Source organism: Eulemur rufifrons, chromosome 7 (assembly GCF_041146395.1).
Source record: "Eulemur rufifrons isolate Redbay chromosome 7, OSU_ERuf_1, whole genome shotgun sequence".
NCBI classification, from domain to species: domain Eukaryota; kingdom Metazoa; phylum Chordata; class Mammalia; order Primates; family Lemuridae; genus Eulemur; species Eulemur rufifrons.
In genome coordinates, this window is record NC_090989.1 from 190631998 (window position 1) to 190655483 (window position 23486).

The 23486-nt window shown below is 39.7% G+C and overlaps 1 protein-coding gene, 2 non-coding genes and 3 pseudogenes across 14 annotated transcripts in view; 1 reads left to right on the top strand and 5 right to left on the bottom strand.

Moving 5' to 3' along the window:
• NSD1 (nuclear receptor binding SET domain protein 1) overlaps positions 1-23486 on the top strand; it is a 159719-nt gene that overhangs the window by 29284 nt on the left and 106949 nt on the right. The window lies entirely within an intron of this gene.
• On the bottom strand, positions 6588-6691 carry LOC138388631 (small nucleolar RNA U13). The gene has a single exon (XR_011234165.1). It is a non-coding gene; the product is annotated as a small nucleolar RNA U13 (small nucleolar RNA).
• On the bottom strand, positions 10971-15551 carry LOC138387843 (small ubiquitin-related modifier 1-like; annotated as a pseudogene).
• On the bottom strand, positions 14034-14140 carry LOC138388732 (U6 spliceosomal RNA). The gene has a single exon (XR_011234224.1). It is a non-coding gene; the product is annotated as a U6 spliceosomal RNA (small nuclear RNA).
• LOC138387844 (translation machinery-associated protein 16 pseudogene) lies at positions 16606-17550 on the bottom strand (annotated as a pseudogene).
• Positions 19366-19480, bottom strand: LOC138388826 (U6 spliceosomal RNA; annotated as a pseudogene).

Consider the following 23486-nt stretch of genomic DNA (forward strand, 5'->3'; position numbering starts at 1 on the left):
TAGGCAAAAGGTACTAGACTTCAAGGCCAGATGTAGTCTTTTTTTGTTGTCTTCAGGAAGTCACCTAGATACGTTAGAGAGCCTCATATTTTTTTTTTTAAGGTTGATGCAAAATATAGGTTAATATGAGTAAAAGTTGCATTTTTAATCTCAAAAGGCTGTGTACAAATTGGTTTATTATGTTTTTGGAGGTGTCTTTGTTTTAAGCTTAAGCTGACTCTAGACTCAAGTTTAGTATTACCTATTGTTGACATGCGTTTTACCAACATTGGTTTTTACTCAGGTAAAGAAGTACAATGAGCACAGATGTGTATGATGTGTTTGTTTTGAAGTGACCAGGGGCATCTTATGTTAGTTGAGTTGTAGTATAAAGGTGTTTTGAGGAACATTTGCTTCTTGAGAGTTTATAAGCAGAATCCATCATTGAATGAGAGACTAAGGACCAACCATACTCAGTGGGGGGCAGGGGAGGAGGCTGTAATTATGACCATGGCCAAATACTAATTAGCTATATGATATGTTTATTTTCAGCCTTGACTGTTCATCAGAATCATCCATGGAACTTTCAAAAAACTAGGTGCCCAAAGCCCCACCCAGTTTCTCATCAGAATCTTCAGTCTGCAGGAGCGTGGGAGTGTGGAATTGGGCATGTGTTACATTTGTTATTTTATGAAACTCAGGTGGTTCTGATGTACAACCAAGGTTGAGAACCATTAATCTGCTTCCTCTGGCACACAAACAAATCCGTCCATACACGGCATAGACTAAAGCAGAAGTCAAAGATAAAATAAGCTCCAGGCAAAAGAGTTGGAACCCATTCTACTAAGTGAAGTATCCCAAGAATGGAAAAATAAGCACCACATGTACTCACCATCAAATTGGTGTCACTGATCATCACCTAAGAGCACATTTAGGAATAATATTGATCGGGTGTCGGGCAGATGTGGGTGGGGGAGGCCATGGGTGTATACATACATAATGAGTGCGATACGCACTGTCTAGGGAATGGACACGTTTGAAGCTCTGACTGGGGGGGGAGGGGTGTGGGGGTGGGGACAAGGGGAATATACGTAAGCTAAACTTTTTTACCTCACAATATTCTGAAATAAGAATAAAAAAAATAAGCCCCAGGCAATACTCAATAATTATATAATGATGTAATAATAAATGAGAATTGCTGGGTGCATAGTAGGTTTGCAGGCATGGAAAGAAAAAATTATGCAGAATATGCAGAACAGAAGTGATTTTGGCACTAGATTTTCTATTGTAGAGAAAATGCCTGTGGTCAGTGTTATGAAATGCCACACATTAGGAGCCCAAGGAAGGCCCTTAACTAATATTTTGAATCATTCAGTTTCAAATAACATAAAGGCACAACTTCATGCAACAGTTTCTTTTGTTGCCTCAGGCCAGAGGATGCTTTCTTCCAGCTCCTTTAGACCTCCTGGGGTTACCAAGGTGTGCCTGTATCTGTTCAGGTCTGTCCTCTGCACTGCCACCAAGTCTGTTTTATTGTGGGTCTGAAGATTCATAAGGCATAAACCAAAGGCCTGGACTAGGAGGAATGCCCTGGCCTGGATGTGTCTCTTCTTCCGCTGGAGTGTACTGCCCTCTTGGAGCAACTGCTCTTCTGTTCTTCATGCTCCAGGCATGATGGTCTCCTAGCCTCAACCTTATTATGTGGTCCTCAATGTGTGAGCTTCTCTGACCAACCTGGCAATCAGCTTTGCTTTCCAGCTTTCATTGGACCAATTCCCTGCTTTTCCTCTGCCCTTGTCTAAGGCTTGAGGGATTTTCTTTGATTTATTGTCCAGGCTTTCACTTTGATCTATTGTTCCTGGGATCTAGCCAATAGGCAGGGGGCATTTCTTACTTGCCTAGTAACAATCAGGTTTTACTCAGTTACCTTTAGTTCTTTGCCTTAGATTGCTGCAGGCTAAAGTTATAATGCTGCCAGAGATCATCTGTCTAACCACTGTTTGCTAGGTTTGCCTAACTGGATCCTAGGTCCTTTTTTCTTCTCAATATTAACAGATTGAGCTCTGACTCAGTCTACCAGGTAGAGAGGATTGCTGGACTTTAGTGTACTCCTTTGTTCTGTGGTTGACGGGGTAGAGTATGAGTTATAAGATGCTGGCTTCTAATCTCTGCTTTTTGCTAAAGGGCCCTAGACCTCTGGCAAGGTCACTCTGAGCCTGTTTACTTGTCTGTAAATATGGGATAGTAAAAATCTGGCCCACTTTACCTGGTTGTTTTTGAGATTCAGATGATACAATGGATGTTAAAAGAGCTTTGACAATTAAAAATACACACATGTATTAGATTATGTGGTTGTAAGGTAGGAGTAATGCATATGGTTATAGGAGTATTTTATTTCATCTTATTCTAGATTTAAACATTTCCTTTGTAATTTTGAGTTGAGATTGGGAAGGAAAATTACAATGTTGTAGAAAAATTGAAAGAAACAAGCTCAGAGAGATGAATCAACTTTCTAAAATCTCAGGTGGTTAAAAGCAGATAAAGAATTAAGCCTGTGCATTTCCAGTATAACAGATATTATTTTTTATGCTAGCATAGCAAGTATGATCCAGTGTATGTAGTTTCTCATTTAATTATAAGCAAATATAATGTAAGAGATTGAAACTTCAAAGGATTAATGGTTTATAAATGCATAATATAGTATGTATATTTATCTTCTTACTTTGTCCCATAGTCTTAGAGAAGTCATTTGGTCCCTCTGCTTTTCATAGTCTTTGTTCAAGAATAGTTTATCTCTCAGAGAGGAAAATTCATTTTTAATAAATTATAGTATACCCATAATGTAAATCTTGTTATTAGATTTAAACTGACTTAGAAGAAAAGGAGGTGACCTGTAAGCGTATTTTGTGTTTGGTAATAGATGTTTTTTAATTTTAAAAATTGAAAATTTTTTTGGTCAAGGTTGAGTCTCACTATATTGCCCAGGCTGGTCTCAAACTTCTGGCCTCAAGTGATTCTCCTGCCTTGGCCTCCGAAAGTGCTGGGACTACGGGCATAAGCCACCATGATATATAGTTTCTATAACTCTTACTGAGATGTTTACCTTCCTTCCTGCACTGAACTTCATAATTTTTTTCATTTTCAGCAGATATTGTTATTTTGACTTTGTATGTCTGCATATTCTTACCATGTGTTATAGTAGGTTCCTTAATAAAAATGATCCTTGTCGTAGGGGCAATAGATACATCTCTAAAGTGATTAACATGCAAGATAGCATATCAGTACTGCCAGAAAGGTAAGATGATGCTGTGATCATGTGAGGAGGGAAGGGTTTGTTTAACCTGCATCTTGAAGGAAGGATAGGGGAAATTTAGACATGGCATAATGAAGGTGTAGGGCACACTGAGGCAGGAGGAATGCGGTGTAAGGAAATAATGTAGTGTAAATTACACTCTGATTAGATTTATTTTTATTTTTATTTTTTTTTGAAATAGAGTCTGTCCTGTCGCCCTGGATAGAGTACAGTGGCGTCAATGTAGGTCATTGCAACCTCTTAACTCTTGGGCTCAGGCCATCTTCTTGCTTCAGCCTCCTGAGTAGCTGGGACTACAGGTGCACTCCACGACACCCAGCTAATTTTTCTAATTTTAGTAGACACAGAGTCTAGTAGAGACAGGGTCTTGCTCTTGCTCAGGCTGGTCTCAAACTCCTGAGCTCAAGCAGTCCTCCCACCTTGGCCTCCCAGAGTGCTAGGTTTACAGGTATGAGCCTCTGAGCCTGCCTTCTGATTAGCTTTTAACATGTAGAAAGAGGTGTGGAAATGAGGCAGTGTGGGCAGATGAGGTCAGTTTGAGGAGGGCCTTGAATACTGCTTGGTTAAGTGGTACGTACAATGCATTGGCTAATAGGGTGGAATCAAAGGTTTTATTTTTCTTTATTTTTTATATTTGAGATGGAGTCTCACTCTGTCAACTGGGCTAGAGTACTATGTTGTCAGCCTAGCTCACAGCAAGCTGAAACTCCTGGGCTCAAGCCATTCTTCTGCCTCAGCCTCCCAGAGTGCTAGGATTATAGGCTTGAGCCACCGTGCCCTGCCGAATCAAAGGTTTTAAAGATAGTAATAGCATTGGGATTGTGCTAAATTTTGGATGGATTGAGAGAACTTGAATGTGGCTGTGTGTCCAGGGCGCTGATTAGGACTGTTAAATTATTTCAGGGTAGAAATAAGTGAATTATTCTCACAGAGTCAATCTTTGTTTTTAGAAGTAGATGTTGGACAGCTGGTCTGGTTCTTGTAATAACCATAAAGTATAGGGACAATGAAAGGTCTGCTTGAATTTCTTCTATTTAAACATTTTTAGGTCGATTTTGGAATTTGAAATATGTCCCTATAAACAGTGATAAATGGAAGTTAAGTTTAAGTGCCTATACTGTTATATTCTTAATGTAATTGAAATGTATATTTACAAAGAAATATGGTGAATGATATTTATTATAACAGCTGTTTTTGGAGTTGTTACAATGTGTCAGGCATTTTATAACAACGTGATGAAGTATAACTCCAGACAGCCTTTTAACCATTACACTAAACTACCTCTCAAAATAATGGTCTTATACTAATAATTAAAATAAAAAAGATTCAGAACCCTTGAATATTGCTGCTCAGGTTGAGTAGAGGAGGAAGAGTAGGCTTCTGATTTCAAGGCTTTGAAATATGTAAGCTAATACCTAGTGCTTTTATGTTACCAGCTACTGGTACTGTACATATTAATATGTTTACATATTATTCAGTACTTCAAATAGCCGTTTGAAGTAGGTGCTATTATTATCATCCCCATTTTACAGATGAAGTAAATGGGCACAGAGAAAAGAAAGGCACTTTTAGATTCTTTGAGGATAATTCAGAGGATGATAGCGTAAATGTCCTTGGTGTACTTTTCTCACTATTGCTAAGAAATTCTGTCTTGTTGCATTTTTCTACATATATTTCATTTTGCCCTATGAAGGCAATATGTGTTAAATTTACTTAGAAATATAATACAAGATAAACTTAAAAAAACCACTGAATCAGATATCTTAAAAGGGTTAAAATGCTGAATTTTATCTCAAAGTCTGCCCTCCAAAATTATGCAAGTAATACATGTTGAGTGTACAAAAATCAGAAAATACAGATAAGACAGAAAGGATCACTTGACAGTATCCAGAGTTCCAGTTACCATTGTGACCTCTATCCTTCCAGACTTTTTTGTATGTATATTTGCATATGAAGATGTGTATCTTTATAAAATTTGGGACATTTTGTAAATTTTTTCCACTTAGAATATACTGTGTATATATAAAATATTTGTAGCACTCCCATGTATAGATGTCTTATAATTTATTTAGCCAAGTCCGTCAGTCCCTCTCCAACATCTAGATTATTTCCATTTCATTTTTTTTTTTTTTTTGAGACAGGGTCTTGCTCAGTCACCTGGGCTGGAGTGCTGTGGAGTCAGCCTAGCTCACAGCAATCTCAAACTCCTGGGCTCAAGCCTTCCTACTGTGTGAGCCTCCCGAGTAGCTAGGACTACAGGCACATGCCACCATGCCCGGCTAATTTTTTCTATTTTTAGCAGAGACGGGGTCTCGCTCTTGCTCAGGCTGGTCTCAAACTCCTGAGCTCAAGAGATCCTCCCGCCTTGGCCTCCCAGACTGCTAGGATTACAGGCCTGAGCCACCGCGCCCGGCCAATTATTTCCATTTCTTAGCCATTTAAAAAGTAATGGGACTGAGGCACATTTAAAGTATTGCTTTTCTGGATGCTCCCAAGGTAGTGAGTGATCTCAATTGATTGTTCATAGTTACAGATCAAACTCCTTGTTCTGCTCTTTCCCCCCTTTTCATTACTGCACTTGACTTGTCTTTAAAAAAAATGTTGCTTTTCTGACCGGTGCCAGTTATCTCAAATCATTTCTGAGATTTTAGTCAGTGCCCTCCTTGGCTCAAGAAAAGACTGCTGGCAAACTAGAACATGTGTGACAGCTGCAGAATAGCTTCAGTGGCTTTGTGTGTGTGAATAGACTTTTTACATTAGTTTTTTTTTTTTTTTTTTTGAGACAGAGTCTCACTCTGTTGCCCAGGCTAGAGTGAGTGCCGTGGCGTCAGCCTAGCTCACAGCAACCTCAAACTCCTGAGCTCAAGGGATCCTCCTGTCTCAGCCTCCCGAGTAGCTGGGACTACAGGCATGCACCACCATGCCCGGCTAATTTTTTCTATATATATTTTTAGCTGTCCATATAATTTCTTTCTATTTTTTTTTTAGTAGAGATGGGGTCTCGCTCTTGCTCAGGCTGGTCTCGAACTCCTGAGCTCAAACGATCCTCCCACCTCGGCCTCCCAGAGTGCTAGGATTACAGGCGTGAGCCACCGCGCCCGGCCTTTACATTAGTTTTTTTTTTCCTTTTTTTCTTTTTCACCTTCACCCCATAGGCTCTAGACTTTTACATTAGTTGTTCTTGATTTGGGGAATATTTGAATTTCCAGTAAGTTTCGGAAATGTGAGTTATATTTAAATGTTGTGGAAAATTCTTTTGTGAAGTGTAGAATTCTTGTTCTTTGTTTTTTTACCGCGTCAGATGGGTAATGTGTTGATGTGGTAATAAAACTTGAGGGAGACATATCTCACACTGTAGCATGAAAACTCAATCATCATGTTTATAAGTCACAAAAGAATCTGTATGGGCCGGGCATGGTGGCTCACCCCTGTAATCCTAGCACTCTGGGAGGCTGTGGTGGGAGGATTGCTTGAGGTTAGGAGTTCCAGACCAGCCTGAGCCAGAGCGAGACCCTGTCTCTACTAAAAATAGAAAGAAATTAGCCAGACAACTAAAAAAGAAAACACTAGCTTGCTGTGGTGGCGCATGCCTGTAGTTCCAGCTACTCAGGAGGATGGCTTGAGCCCAGGAGTTTGATGTTGCTGCGAGCTAGGCTGACTGGACAGCACTCTAGCCCAGGTAACAGAGGAAGACTCTGTCTCAAACACACACACACACACACACACACACAAACAAACAGAAAGAATCTGTATGTAGAAGCCTTATATAAAGAAAATTCTGGGTCACCAGATATAAAAATTTGTATTCTTTTGGGAATTAGACTGGTGCAATATCAAAAGCATTTTTTTTTTTTTTTTTTTGAGACAGAGTCTCACTCTGTTGCCCAGGCTAGAGTGAGTGCCGTGGCGTCAGCCTAGCTCACAGCAACCTCAAACTCCTGAGCTCAAGCGATCCTCCTGTCTCAGCCTCCCGAGTAGCTGGAACTACAGGCATGCACCACCATGCCCGGCTAATTTTTTTTTCTCTATATATTTTTAGCTGTCCATATAATTTCTTTCTATTTTTTTAGTAGAGATGGGGTCTCGCTCTTGCTCAGGCTGGTCTCGAACTCCTGAGCTCAAACGATCCGCCCACCTCGGCCTCCCAGAGTGCTAGGATTACAGGCGTGAGCCACCGCGCCCAGCCTCAAAAGCATTTTTGTTGGAGTCTGGTTTGAACTCTGTCTTTGCTGTTTTGGTACTAGTTTTATGAACCTGGGCAAACAATTTCTGTCTTGATTTTCTCATCCATAATACGGACAAAATTTCCTGGCTGGGTGCTGTGGCGCATGCCTGTAATCCTAGCACTTTAGGAGGCCAAGGCCGGAGGATCACTTGAGACCAAGAGTTTGAGACTGGCCTGAGGAACATAGTGAGACAATGTCTCTACAAAAAATACAGAAATTAGCTGGATATAGTGGCACACGCCCAAAGTCCCAGCTACCCAGGAGGCTGAGGCAGAAGGATCACTTGAGCCCGGTAGTTTGAGGTTGCAGTGAGCCATGCTGACACCACTGCACTCTGTCTTGGGCAACAGAGCAAGACTCTGACTCCCAAAAAAAAAAAAAAAAAAATTACCTTCCTGGCATTGCTGTGCATTCATGAAGATAATCAATGCCTGTTAAGTGTTCAGCACCGTGCCTGCCTTTTATTGTGCCCACATGTAGCTGGTTAGATCACTGCAGTTAATACGGTTATTTTACTTAGCAGTTGCTCAGTGTGTAATTTGGTTGAGATGTACATTAACCCCTCTTCAGTTCTGACTTAAATGAAATGTTGTGAAACATGGGTGGAAGTTGTGATTTTGTTTTTGTTTGCTTTGGTTTTTTGGGGATGTCTGTGTTTGTGGAGAGCTGAGGATCCAGGATGGTTTTGAGCACTCAACACATACTTTAATGAATGCTTAGATTGAAAATAGCTGGGGTGTTTCTCACCTACTAAGCAAACATTAAAGTGGGTTTCTGCTTTCACTTGTGCTTGGAAAATTTGAAGTTAGAGCTGAGAGAGGCTTTAAAGAGGAAGGTTGATCTGTGACCCTTCCCTTAATCTAGGGTTGCTCCATAGCTTTGCATAAAACCACATTTGTTAGTGTACTCAGTATCTGAATAGACTAAGTGCTGTTCCTGCCCCATGAGGAATGATTTTTGGGGAAAGAAACACTTCCACTGTACTAGAATATTTGTTTTGAATAGCCAGAGTACTCCGTTTCCAAAATTTGGGCGAATAATTGGTAATCTGAAGATTGCTTAGAGAACTACAGATTCAAAATTTAATAGCCAGTGACTAAATTCTGATGTGCTTTCTCTGCCCAGAGTAGATCTGCCAAATTTGGTCGTATTGCCAAATACCAAACTAGGGCATTTCAGCGATAGAGTGGTTTTTGGCCATGTTTGAAGTAAAGACATTTAGTATATATGTATTTAAATACATTGTTTATCTTTTTAAGACAAAATAAGGTTTTGTAGGTTAAAGGCTTATAATTTTGATAGATGCTGAAGTGGACAGAATAAGGCACCTAATTTTGCTACTTAGGAATGGCTCATTGTTGCCTATTTTGGGTCAGTTAAAATATTTTTTATGGAACATGTATTTTGTCCCAGATAATGGGGGATACAAAAGTAAATGATACTTTGTCCTCATAAAGTTTGGAGCCTGGGGGAGTAGATAAAAATAAACTGGTAACTTGATATAATGATGAACTAAAAGATAGGCATACCATAGAGTATCGCAGAGAGGTGCTTGGCCCAACCAAGGGGAAGGAAGTGATGGGAGGAAGGTTTCCTGAGGGGACACGGGAGAAAGGAAAGAATTCTAGGCAGAGAGCAATGGAAGGATGAAGACCATGATCTGCAAAGGGAACTGTGGACAGCTTGGTGTAAAGCTTTTGATGTGGGGAATGGTGAAATATGAGATTGAAAAGAGAAATAGTATCCAGGTCCTACCCTTTTGTATTTCATGAGAAGGAACCAACTATTCTTATCTTGACTGTCATTATCTGTTGAAGTTTGTCCTGAGAAATGTGTTACGAACGAATGAAAGCTACTTTCTGTCTCTAAGAATTGCACCCCCAACTTAGTGTCTATAATATTTTATTTTGTTCATTTCTCTCTTCCAAACGGACTGTGAGCTCCTTGAGAACATTTTTGTTCTATATTCAGTTATATGCCTCTCAGCATGTTTTTATGAAGTGCTTAAATATAAAGAAAAAATAGGCCGGGCGCAGTGGCTCATGCCTGTAATCCTAGCACTCTGGGAGGCCGAGGTGGGCGGATCGTTTGAGCTCAGGAGTTCGAGACCAGCCTGAGCAAGAGCGAGACCCCATCTCTACTAAAAATAGAAAGAAATTATATGGACAGCTAAAAATATATATAGAAAAAATTAGCCGGGCATGGTGGTGCATGCCTGTAGTCCCAGCTACTCGGGAGGCTGAGACAGGAGGATCACTTGAGCTCAGGAGTTTGAGGTTGCTGTGAGCTAGGCTAACGCCACGGCACTCACTCTAGCCTGGGCAACAGAGTGAGACTCTGTCTCAAAAAAAAAAAAGAAAAAATATTTTCCTTAAAAATAAGTACTTACTGTAAAGTGAGTCTTTCATACTTTCACTCCTTAGAAATAATCACTGTTTAGCACTTTCCAGACTTAGTAAATATATGAATGAAAGAGTGACCAGACATAAATTACTTAAAACGAAATTTAATCCAGTTGGCAAACATTATATGAGCATATACTACTGTGTGACACTCTAGGGAGACATAGGTAAGACAGTAATCACTACTATCAAGTGGCCTAAGAGAAAAGAGAAATAGTATCCAGGTCCTAGCCTTTCGTATTTCATAAGGAGCCTAAAGCTAATGTTTTAGTATTAGTAGCACATTATATCCTAAGGTAACTAGAGGAGCAACAGGAGAAATTTAAAAACTTGTTTGGCAAGTTTAAAGATAGTTTAAAAATAAAAACTCTCCAAAGTTCTTACCTAACAATTAAAATTTGCACATTTCTTTTCTCATTGTGATTGGCAATAGCATCTTTAAATGTTTTGGGTTTTTTTTTTTCTTCAAAACATATTTTTTTGCTTTTCCATAGTAGTTTGGTGTGGTTTTTTTTTTTTTTTTTTTTGAGGATATGGAGTCTCTCTCTGTCACTCAGGCTGGAATGCAATAACATGATCATAGCTCACTGCAGCCTTGAACTCCTGACCTGAAGTGGTCCTTGAGCCTCTGCCTCCTAAGCATCTGGGATTACAGGCACAAGCCACAGCACCCAGCCTGTAGTAATTTTTAATGCCTACTTAATAGACCAGCAAATTGTTCTTTGTTTAGTGATCTTCCTGTAGTTTAAATTAATTATCTCTACTTTTGTTGTTACAGTTAAAGATACAGTGAATATGTGTTTGTAGCCCTTAGTCTTTTTCCTTCTTTTGGGTTTTTTTAGGATGGAATTCCAGGAGTATGAATATTGCATCAAAAGGTATTGCCATGTTGTTCTCCAGGAGGTGGTACAAAAATTGATTAGACTGTAGACCATAGTGAAAAGTTATTTTCAAACTCCCAAGCCCCCGAAAAAATGAAAAGAATTGAGGAGTCTCTTTGTCAAGTGATTCCAGCAGAGTTTAAAAAGGATTGTTACTTATTTTTATGCTCTAGGGCTTAGTCCTCAGATGTCTTTCTGAATCCATACTCTCTTGATTATCTTTTATCTGGACTCTGATGACTCCCAAATTTATATCTCCGGCCTGGATCTCTTCCCGGAATTCCAGAATCATATGTACAGAGGCCTTCTTGACAGTTTCACTAGGTTGTGAAATTGGAATTTCATGCTTGTTGAAAACCATATTCCGGATGGATGTTTCTTCCTAAAACCTGCTTCTCCCATAGGTTTCTCCATTTTTAATAAATAACACCTCCAGTTTTCCAATAGTTAAGGCATAAACTCTTAGAGTGATACTTGAGTTCTCTCTTTCTGTAGTGTGCATATCTAGTCCATCAGCAAATTTCGTTTGCTCTGCCTACTTCTCACCCCCCTCTACCCATCCCAGATTGCTTCTCTTAGCTGGTATATCTCTCATCTGGATTATTTTCACAGTAACCTTCTAAGCAGTTCTCTCTGCTTCCTCCTTTCCTGCCTTAAGGCTGTTTTATCAAAATAAAAACACTTGGAATGATTCTTTTAAAACATAAACCTCTTAAAGGCTATGTCACTCAGAGTAAAAAGGGCATACAGTGTAAAACTTTACACCTTGTCCTCCTCTCACTGAATCATCTTTTTGTTCTCATTGTTCCTATTCTCTCACTTGTTCACTCTGTTCCAGTTACATTAACTTTCTTGCTGTTCTTTGAGAAAAAAGTCAGGGTACATTCCTTCCTCATGATCTTTGATTTGGTATTTTATCATTCAGTTCAAGATATTTTCTAATTTCCATTATGATTTATTTGTTGACCTAAGGATTATTTAGAAGTATGCTTGTTAATTTCTAACATATGGAGATATTTTAGTTATGTTTTTGTAATTAATTGCTTAACTACCAGCCGGGTGCGGTGGCTCACGCCTGTAATCCTAGCACTCTGGGAGGCCAAGGCGGGAGGATGGCTCGAGGTCAGGAGTTCGAGATCAGCCTGAGCAAGAGTGAGACCCCATCTCTACTAAAAAATAGAAAGAAATTATCTGGACAACTAAAAACATATAGAAAAAATTAGCCGGGCATGGTGGCTCATTCCTGTAGTCCCGGTGACTCGGGAGGCTGAGGCAGAAGGATTGCTTGAGCCCAGGAGTTTGAGGTTGCTGTGAGCTAGGCTGACGCCACGGCACTCTAGCCAGGGCAACAGAGTGAGACTCTGTCTCAAAGCGGGGGAAAAAATTGCTTTAATTACCTGTGGACAGAGAATATGTTCCGGATGATATCACTCCTTTCAAACTGGTTGTGATGTGCTCCATGGCACAGTACGTGGTCAGTATTTATAAACACTCTCTTTGTAGAAAGAATGTGTAGTCTACAATTAGAGTGTTGTAGTTTGTTGGGTCAAATTTGGTATTTACAATGAAAATTTTTTTCTTTTTTTACTTTCTTTCTTTTTTTTTTTTTTTTTTGAGACAGAGTCTCACTCTGTTGCCCAGGCTAGAGTGAGTGCCGTGGCGTCAGCCTAACTCACAGCAACCTCAAACTCCTGAGCTCAAGCGATCCTGCTGTCTCAGCCTCCCGAGTCACCGGGACTACAGGCATGCACCACCATGCCCGGCTAATTTTTTCTATATATATATATTTAGCTGTCCATATAATTTCTTTCTAGTTTTAGTAGAGATGGGGTCTCGCTCTTGCTCAGGCTGGTCTCGAACTCCTGAGCTCAAACGATCCGCCCACCTCGGCCTCCCAGAGTGCTAGGATTACAGGCGTGAGCCACTGCGCCCGGCCATGAATTATAAATTTTAATTTTAATATTCAGAAGTAAAAAAGTTTTATGGCCAGGCGCGGTGGCTCACGCCTGTAATCCTAGCACTCTGGGAAGCCGAGGTGGGCGGATCGTTTGAGCTCAGGAGTTCGAGACCAGCCTGAGCAAGAGCGAGACCCCATCTCTACTAAAACTAGAAAGAAATTATATGGACAGCTAAATATATATATATAGAAAAAATTAGCCGGGCATGGTGGTGCATGCCTGTAGTCCCGGCGACTCGGGAGGCTGAGGCAGGAGGATCGCTTGAGCCCAGGAGTTTGAGGTTGCTGTGAGCTAGGCTGACGCCACGGCACTCACTCTAGCCCGGGCAACAGAGCGAGACTCTGTCTCAAAAAAAAAAAAAAGTTTTAATACTTTATTTATTTTTGAGACAGAGTCTCGCTCTGTTGCCCGGGCTAGAGTGCCATGGTGTCAGCCTAGCTCACAGCAACCTCAAACTCCTGGGCTCAAGCGATCCTCCTGCCTCAGCCTCCCGAGTCGCCGGGACTACAGGCATGTGCCACCATGCCCGGCTAATTTTTTCTATATATATTTTTAGCTGTCCGTATAATTTCTTTCTATTTTTTTTTTTTTTTTTTTTTGTAGAGACGGGGTCTCACTCTTGTTCAGGCTGGTCTCAAACTCCTGAGCTCAAGCAATACGCCCACCTCGGCCTCCCAGAGTGCTGGGATTATAGGCGTGAGCCACCTCGCCCAGCCAGTTTTAATACTTTAAATTGTTAACAATACTTAGTTGATACCTAGTTAACCTCACACAGCATTGATTTTTTCTCTGTTTTGAAAATGCTCAAACTTGTATCCTTTAGAAGACTAAATGATACTTCGATTTAATGAGTTCTGTGAAGAACAAAATTCTACAACATTCATATTTTTGTTTGACATACTGAGTTTTATGTCAATTTAACTTATTATAAGAAAAAATAACATAGTTTAAGTCACTGGTTCACTTATGTTTAGTTCTGTCTCCACAAGTAAAACCTATCACTACTTTTCACAATAAGAAAGCAAAAGAATAGTCATTGTTTGATTATTTATTACTCTTACTATTATTATTATTAATATATTTTTTAAAGAGACTAGGGTCTCTCTGTTCCCGAGGCTGGAGTGCAGTGGTACAATCAGCTCACTGCAGCCTTGAACTCCTGGGCTCAAGCAGTCCTCCTGCCTTAGCCTCCTGAGATGCATACCATCACGCCTAGCTAAAAAAAAAATTTTTTTTTTTCCAGTTCATTATAGGGGTACAAAAGTTCACGCTATAAAAATATGGAACACTTCACGAATTTGCGTGTTATCCTTGTGCAGGGGCCATGCTAATCTTCTCTGTATCGTTCCAATTTTAGTATATGTGCTGCCGAAGCGAGCACTAAAAAAATTTTTTTTAAAGATTTTTACACATGTTGTTTGAATGAAGCTGGTACAGACAATGTCCATTTAAAATCCATATCCCTGGCCAAAAAGTACAAATTGGCCAGGCGTGCTGGCTCACGCCTGTAATCCTGGTACTCTGGGAGGCTGAGGCGGGAGCATTACTTGAGCTCAGGAGTTTGAGACCAGCCTGAGCAAGAGCAAGACCCCATCTCTACTAAAAATAGAAAAATTAGCTGTGGATAGTGGTGGGTGCCTATAGTCCCAGATACTTGGGAGGCTGATGCAGGAGGATCACTTGAGCATAGGAGTTTAAGGTTGTTGTGAGCTATGATGATGCCACTGTACTCTACCTGGGGCGACAGAGTGAGACTCTGTCTCCAAAAAAAAAAAAAAGTACAAATAAAATAAAAAAGAGAAGTATTCTGTTGTATATAACTTCTGCATGAATAATGCTATTAATTGCTAATGAAAATTAGAACTTTTCTGGCATCTTCTGATAAGGTTTAAAAAAAATCTTAAAGTCCTTCTCTTCTGTGAAGCCATTTTGGAGTTAGTCATCACTCTTACCTTATCTGTCATTCTGACTCCAACCTGATATTCCTCTTCTTTTGGTCCAGACCCTCAAATTTTCAAAGTAGCTTCAAGTTAAGGAAAGGTCATATTCCCACATTTCAGTTCTCTGAGAAACTTCTATCTCCTATTGAAAGGAATAGTTCAGAAGTGAAGCAATCATATGCTAGAACTTCAGGACCAATTAGAAAGTCATTATGAACGCTTGCATTGGTCAATCTTATTTATCATCACAAGCCTGAAAATGTACAGTCCTGCAAAAGATGGCCTCTCTGTGTATATATGTAATTTTAAAAAAGGAGTAGGTAATATGAAAGGGGAAACTAGGCTTGATCACCAAAAATTAGCAAATGAAAACAAATGATAATGAGTAATGAGCACTAGAATTGAAATTACCAGATGTTTTAAAGAGATGAGATGCCGGTTTTCAATTCCCTTTTGAACACCACATTACAAATGAACTATTTATAAAAATAAAAAAGGATTAAGTGAAAAGAAAAAAAATAAAAAGAATATCTAAACTGTTGAATAAGCCCCCCCCCTTGTTCCTGATAAACTTCAATTCCATTTTCTTCCTTCATTCCTTGTTCTTTTGGAGTATGATTATTAGCAATTCTCTGACCTTCAAGAGAATTCACTCTTGAATTCTACCTGAGTGAATTCATTGGAACTCCATCTTTGACAGTGTGATTCTTTGAGTTTCTTGAAATGTGTTGTCATTTTCACTTGGAAGTGAACATCACTGCTATGTTTTCCGTTGACTTTGAGTTTACTGTATTCTCCTTCCTTCTTATCATCCAAGTCCTAGGTTGAAGGTTTTACCTCTTGGTCAGACATGGTGATGGTAGCTTCACCAGGGAGTCTCCCCACAGGAGTGGCCTTGTGTAGGCTGCACCTTGTGGTTTACAAATGAAGTTTAAAAAAATTTTTGAGGCCGGGCATGGTGGCTCACGCCTGTAATCCTAGCACTCTGGGAGGCCGAGGCGGGCGGATCCTTTGAGCTCAGGAGTTCGAGACCAGCCTGAGCAAGAGCGAGACCCCGTCTCTACTAAAAATAGAAAGAAATTATCTGGCCAACTAAAATATATATAGAAAAAATTAGCCGGGCATGGTGGCGCATGCCTGTAGTCCCAGCTACTTGGGAGGCTGAGGCAGTAGGATTGCTTAAGCCCAGGAGTTTGAGGTTGCTATGAGCTAGGCTGACGCCATGGCACTCACTCTAGCCAGGGCAACAAAGCGACACTCTGTCTCAAGAAAAAAAAAAAAAAATTTTTGTAGACACAGGTTCTCACTATGTTGCACAGGCTGGTTTTGAACTCCCAGTCTCAAGCTATCCTCCCCACTGAGTTTCTCAAAGTGCTGGGATTACAGGTGTGAGTAATTGTGTCACTATTTTTTTTTTTTTTCCATTTACGCTGGCTCAGGAGATAAATAATAATGTACATTCCATTAGTGTATACAAATTCCATCTCACATTTTCTAGTATTTTATAATAAAAGAAATAGGTCTAATATTTAAGGGGAGAATTAGTGTGACATTATTATTGCAGGACAATTTTGCTGTCATCACAACTCAAGAATTAATCCATAGCAACCTTTTAAAAAATAGTTTACTGTCCACCCAAAATGTGAGATTAGGCAGTCCTAAATGCACATGAGGAAAAAATATAAGACATATTTTGTCCTCACTCACATTGCTCCCTGCTCCCTGCTCCCTGAAATTCATATTAAATAGCTTTTCCAGATCACTTCTATTTTAGCAACTTAAAGAATGTAAATGAAAAGCATTCTTTAGTTTTAAATAAAAATCATAACACCACTTTTGAAACTCCAAATGTGACTCTCATCATGTAAGAGAATGATTTAAATAGCAAATTCTTATAGCTCAGCAATTATGTACCATAATCAGTGAGGAAACTTGAAGCTCTCAAATTATTTATTTTCAATTCAAGTGAAAACAAGTAGCCCATTGCAGTCATTTCCTTATCCTAGTCACTTGATTCATCTTTTAGTTCTGATTCTCCTAAATCTTTGTTTACAGTTGTAATAGTTTTCCTCTTGCATTTCTTGGGAATTTCGTCATTAGCACAAATATTTTTCATTTTAATGTTTGTCAGTTTCTTTCAGACCAAAATCCCATGCCCTAAAAGTTTTCAGGTTACTCGCATTTTTTTTTTTTTTTTTGAGACAGAGTCTCACTCTGTTGCCCAGGCTAGAGTGAGTGCCGTGGCGTCAGCCTAGCTCACAGCAACCTCAAACTCCTGGGCTCAAGCGATCCTCCTGCCTCAGCCTCCCGAGTAGCTGGGACTACAGGCATGCGCCACCATGCCCAGCTAATTTTTTCTATATATATTTTTAGCTGTCCATATAATTTCTTTCTATTTTTAGTAGAGATGGGGTCTCGCTCTTGCTCAGGCTGGTCTCGAACTCCTGAGCTCAAACGATCCGCCCACCTCGGCCTCCCAGAGTGCTAGGATTACAGGCGTGAGCCACCGCGCCCGGCCAGGTTACTCGCATTTACAGTGCCTGGAACGTCAAGGCCATATCCTTCACACTGCTGTCACTCAAGCTCCATTGACTGCTTAATGACTGCCTGTCTCCTGGGAATGGTGCTGCCTTCCTTGCCTGTGTTTAATGTTATTATATAACCCAGTCTGCTTCAGCTGAATCTGTTTAAATACCTTTCAGTTAATTCACAAGCATCTTTCTTTGAATATCCCACTTTTTGGGGATTGAGAAGACTTTTGAAACCACTGCAGTTTTTTACCAATAAGGTTGAGACGCAGGCCTTTTCATTCTTCAATTTTTCATTTTTTTCTTGTTTGTTGGCCTCTCATAATTTGGACTGCTTTTCTGCTATTATCGATGGATAACTCCCCCCACTCCCACCCTCCACCCCCACTCTGTACTTTTTTCCTTTGGTGATTTAGGTGTGGTGATGTCCTTGTGGCTACGGAGAACCTCTATACACTAGATCTTGGATAAACTCACCAACTGTTGCAGCAGCAGCTCACTTGAGTAACCCTATCTAAACACATGTGGGGCCCGGGAAGCTGGTGTGGACCTAGCTGGAAAGGGAAGGCTGCCTTGTTTATTTTTTTTCTTTTTTCTCCTTTCCTGCTTTTACTCCCTGCCCTGCTCTTTGTCTCCTATGATCTTGTCTGATCCTGCTTTCTATTGGATTTACAAATTGTTCATTGTTTCTTTTATTTCCCTCCACCCCTGTTCAAATTTGGAAATTACACATGTGGTTTCTCTTCATTGAGAGGTTCCCCTAGTCGTTAGAATAGGCCTTCCTAACTTATCAAGACTTAAAATTACCATTACTTTCCTCTCTAACAGTATACTTTAAAACACTTTATTCTTTCCTAATAATATGTAGGCCTTAGAGTACTTAAGTTACTCTTTACTGACATGAGATATTGTGGATTATAATTTTCTTATTTTTGTTTTAAATTTCATTAGATATTGTTTTCAACAATGTTCATTTTGCATATTTACTGTGTACTTACTTTGTTTTCTGCATCCTTTACCTGAGATGATTTCCTTTAGTCTGAAGCACATCTTTTAGAATTTTCCATTCTGAAGGTCTGCTGGTGGCTAATTCTCACAGTTTTTGTTTGTCTGAAACTTTTTAGCTCTCATTCTTTTTTTTTTGGAGACAGAGTCTCGCTCCCTTGCCCTGGCTAGAGTGCCATGGCGTCAGCCTAGCTCACAGCAACCTCAAACTCATGGGCTCAAGCAGTCCTCCTGCCTCAGCCTCCCGAGTAGCTGGGCCTACAGGCGTGCACCACCATGCCTGGCTGATTTTTTCTATATATTTTTAGTTATTCAGCTAATTTCTTTCTATTTTTAGTAGAGACAAGGGTCTCACTCTTGTTCAGGCTGGTCTCGAACTCCTGACCTTGAGTGATCCTCCTGCCTCCATCTCCCAGAGTGTTAGGATTACAGGCGTGAGCCACCACGCCTGGCCAGCCAGCTCTCATTCTTAAAAGATATTTTTGCTGGGTACGGATTCTACATTGGCAGGTATTTTCTTAACACACATGGAAAATACTGTTTTTACTGTGTTTTGACTCCTTTTGTTGCTGGTGAGACGTCAGCAGTTTGGAATTAGAAATCTCCTTACTTTGAAGGTAATGTGTCTTCTTTTCCTCTAGCTGCTTTGTAAGATTTGCATTTTTTAAATAAATGTCATTTTGATGTGTCTAGCTAGATGTGGATTTCTGTTTATTCTACACAAGATTTGTTGGCTTTCTTAGATCAGTGGATTAGTGATGATGATCAGTTCTGGGAAATTCTTAGCCAATTTCTGATACTATTGCCTCTGAACCATTTCTCTATTCTGTTCTTATAAGAAACTGATTAAGTATATATACATATGTGTGTCTCTTGCTGTTCTTTTTCTAAAATTGTGGAAAATAAATAGAATTTACCATTGTAATCATTTTAAAATGCACATTTAAGTGGCATTGAGGACATTCACAACGTATATTCACAGTACAGCAAACGCTGTTATCTAGTTCTATATTTTTTTAATGCCCCAAACTGAAACCTGTACCCATTAAGAACTCCCTATTTTGCCTTTTAAAAACTTTAATTAATTCCCAATTAGAATGTAAGCTCCATGACACCAGGGATTTTTATTTTTTTTAAATATGGAACGCTTCGTGAATTTGCATGTCATCCTTTCGCTGGGACCATGCTAATCTTCTCTGTGTCATTGCAATTTTAGTATATGTGCTGATGTGCTGTTGAAGCAAGCACACCAGGGATTTTTTTTTTTTTTTTTTTTTTTTGAGACAGCGTCTCACTCTTGCCTAGGCTAGAGTGCTGTGGCGTCAGCCTAGCTCACAGCAACCTCAAACTCCTGGGCTCAAGTGATCCTCCTGCCTCAGCCTCCCGAATAACTGAGACTACAGGTGCATACTACCACGCCCAGCTAATTTTTCCATTTTTAGAGGAAATGCTGTCTCACTCTTGCTCAGGCTGGTCTTGAACTCCTGAGCTCAAGCGATCCTCCTGCCTCAGCCTCCCAGAGTGCTAGGATTACAGGTGTGAGCCACCTTGCCCAGCCCCAAGGATTTTTTTTTTATCTGATTAGTTGGCTGGTATGTTCTCAATTTGTAAACAATGCCTGGAATATAGAAATGGCTCAGTAAATATTTCTTGAATGAGTGAATAAATGAATGTGTGACTTATGAGAAGAATGTGCCATAAATTGGCTATATTTATAAAGCTCATTAATGATACAGGTGGCACTTGAAGATCAGATCAACATAGTTATAAATTTAGTTTTGTCTTCTAGAAAGTGGTGCTAATAATACCAATCTTGCAATGCTGCTATGATGATTGGCAATAAATACGGTATTGGTCTGTTTTCTGTCTCCGTATATTTGCCTATTCTGGATATTTCATACAAGTAGAATCATACAACATGTGTTTCTTTGTGACTGGCTTCTTTCACTTAATATAACTTTTGAGGTTAATGTTATGTATTAGTACTTCATTTCTTTTCGTTGTTGCATAGTATTCGATTGTATAGATATGTAACATTTTATTTAGTCATTCATCAGCTGATGGGCATTTGATTTGTTTCTACTTTGTGCCCGTGATGAATAATTCTTCTATGTACATTCTTGTACAGGCACACTTCACTTTATTGTGCTTCACTGTTTTGCATTTTGGAGATACTATGTTTTTTACAAATTGAAGATTTGTGTCACCCCTGCATTGAGCAAGTCTGTTGGTATCATTTTCCCAACAGCATGTGCTGACCTTGTGTGTCTGTGTCACATTTTACTAATCTTCATGATATTTCAAACCTTTTTCTTATTATTACATCAGTTATGGTGATCTGTGGCCAGTGACCTTTGATGTTATTATTGTAATTGTTTTGGGGTGCTGTGAACCGTGCCCACATAAAGTGGCAAACAATAGATAAATGTTTTGTGTGTTCTTACTAGTCCACCTACCAGCCATTCTCTTATCTCTTTCCCTCTCTTCAGGCTTCTTTATTCCCTAAGATAAAACAATATTGAAATTAGGCCAATTAATAATTCTACAATGACCTCTGAGTGTTCAGATGAAAGGAAGAGTCACACATCTCTAACTTTAAATCAAAAGGTAGGAAGGATTAAGCTTAATGAGGAAGGGATGCTGAAAGCCAGGACAGGCAGAAAGCTAAAACCTCTTGTTCCAAACAGCCACGTTATGAATGCAAAGGAAAAGTTCTTGAAGGAAATTAAGTGTGCTACTCCAGGGAACACACGAATGATGAGAAAGTGAAACAGCCTTATTGCTGATATGGAGAAAGTTTTAGTGGTCTGAATAGAGCAAACCAGCCTCAACATGCCATTAAGCCAAAACCTACTCCAGAGGACAGCCCTACCTTACTCTTCAATTCTGTGAAGGCTGAGGAAGCTACAGAAGAAAAATTTGAAGCTAGCAGAGATTGATTCATGAGATTCAAGGAAAGAAGCTGTCCCTATACCATAAAAGTACAAGGTGAAGCAGCAAGTACTCATGTAGAAGCTGTAGCAAATTATCCAGAAGATCTAGCTAAGGTAATAATTAATGAATATGGCTACAGTAAACAACAGATTTCCATTGTAGATGAAACCGCCGTATATTGGAACATGATGGACTTTCATAGTTAGGGAGAAGTCAATTCCTGGCTTCAATGGACAGGCTGACTCTTTTGTTAGGGGCAATGTAGCTGTGAGTTTAAGTTGAAGCCAGTGCTCATTTACCATTCAGAAAATCCTAGGGCCCTTAAGAATTATGCTAAATCTACTCTGCTTATGCTCTATAAATGGAACAGCAAAGCCTGGATGACAGTACATCTGTTTGCAGCACGATTTACTGGATATTTTAAGCCCACTGTTGAGACCTGCTCAGAGAATAAGATTCTTTCAGAATATTCCTGCTCGCGGTACAATTTACCTAGTCACCCTAGAGCTCTGATGGAGATGTATACAAGGAGATTAATGTTGTTTTCATGCCTGCTAATACACCATTCATTCTGCAGCCCATAGATCAAGGAGTCATTTTGACTTTCAAGTCCTATTATTTAAGAAATACATTGCATAAGGCCACAAACAGATTCCTCTGGATTTAGGCAGAATACATTGAAAACCTTGTGGGAATGATTATGCATTCTAGATGCCATTAAGAACTTGAATGATTCATGGGAGGAGGTGAAAATATCAACATTGACAGGAGTTTGGCAGAAGTTGATTCCAACCCTCATGGATTACTTTGAGGATTCAAGACTTCAGTGGAGGAAGTAACTGCAGCTGTGGTGGAAATAGCAAGAGAACTAGAATTAAAAGTGGAGCCTAAAGATATGACTGAGTTGCTTGCACACTCATAAAATTTTAATGGATAAAGAGTCACTTCTTATAGATGAGCACAGAAAGTGGTTTTTTGAGATAGAATCCACTCCTGCTAAAGATACTGTGAACATTGTTTAGTGATAACATGGAGTTTGAATATTGCATAAACTTAGTTGATAAAGCAGCAACAGAGTTTGAGAGGATTCACTCCAGTTTTGGGCAGGTGCAATGGCTCACCCGTGTATTCCCAGAGCTTTGGGAGACTGAGGTAGGAGGATCGCTTGAGGATAGGAGTTTGAAACCAGCCTAGGCAACATAATGAGACCCCCATCTATACCAAAGAAAAATTTTATAAAAAGTTCTACTGTGGGTAAAATGCTATGAAACAGCATCACATGCTACAGAGAAATCTTTTGTGAAAAGAAGTGTCAATTAATGAGGCCGGGCGCGGTGGCTCACGCCTGTAATCCTAGCACTCTGGGAGGCCGAGGCGGGTGGATCGCTCTGAGGTCAGGAGTTCGAGACCAGCCTGAGCAAGAGCGAGACCCCGTCTCTACTAAAAATAGAAAGACATTATATGGACAACTAAAAATCTATATAGAAAAAATTAACCGGGCATAGTGGCGCATGCCTGTAGTCCCAGCTACTCGGGAGGCTGAGGCAGTAGGATCGCTTAAGCCGAGGAGTCTGAGGTTGCTGTGAGCTAAGCTGACGCCACGGCACTCACTCTAGCCTGGGCAACAAAGTGAGACTCTGTCTCAACAAAAAAAAAAAAAAAAAAAGAAAAGAAGTGTCAATTAATGCAGTGAACTTCATTGTTGTCTTAGTTTAAAAATTGCCATGGCCATCCTAATCTTCAGAAACCACCACCCTGATCAGTAAGCAGCAGTCAACATTGAGGCAAGACCCTCCATCAGCTAAAAGATTATGACTGTCAGCTGAAGGCTCAGATGATTGTTAGTTGTGTTTTTTTTTTTTTTAGCAACAAAGTGTTTTTCCCCCAAATTCACATGTTCAATACAATAAAGTATTTTCAACTAAGATATGTACATTTTTTAAAACATAATACTATTGTACATTTAATGGACTACAGTATATAAGCATAACTTTTATATGCACTGGGAAGCCAAATAATTTATGTGACTCACTTTATTGAAGTTATCTGGGACTAAACCTGTATCTCTGAGATGTTTTTGTGTGGACATTTGTTTTGATTACTCTTGGGTACAATATACCTAGGAGTAAAATTACTGAGTCATATGGTTACTCTTTGTTTAACTTTTTGAAGAAATGCCAAAGTGTTCCCAAAATGGCTGTATTATTTTTCTAACAGCACTGTATGACAGTTCTAATTTCCCATATCCTTACCAATGCTTGTTATTCTCTCTCTTTGTCTACTTGTGAAGTGATAATCTCATTGTGATTTTGATTTGCAT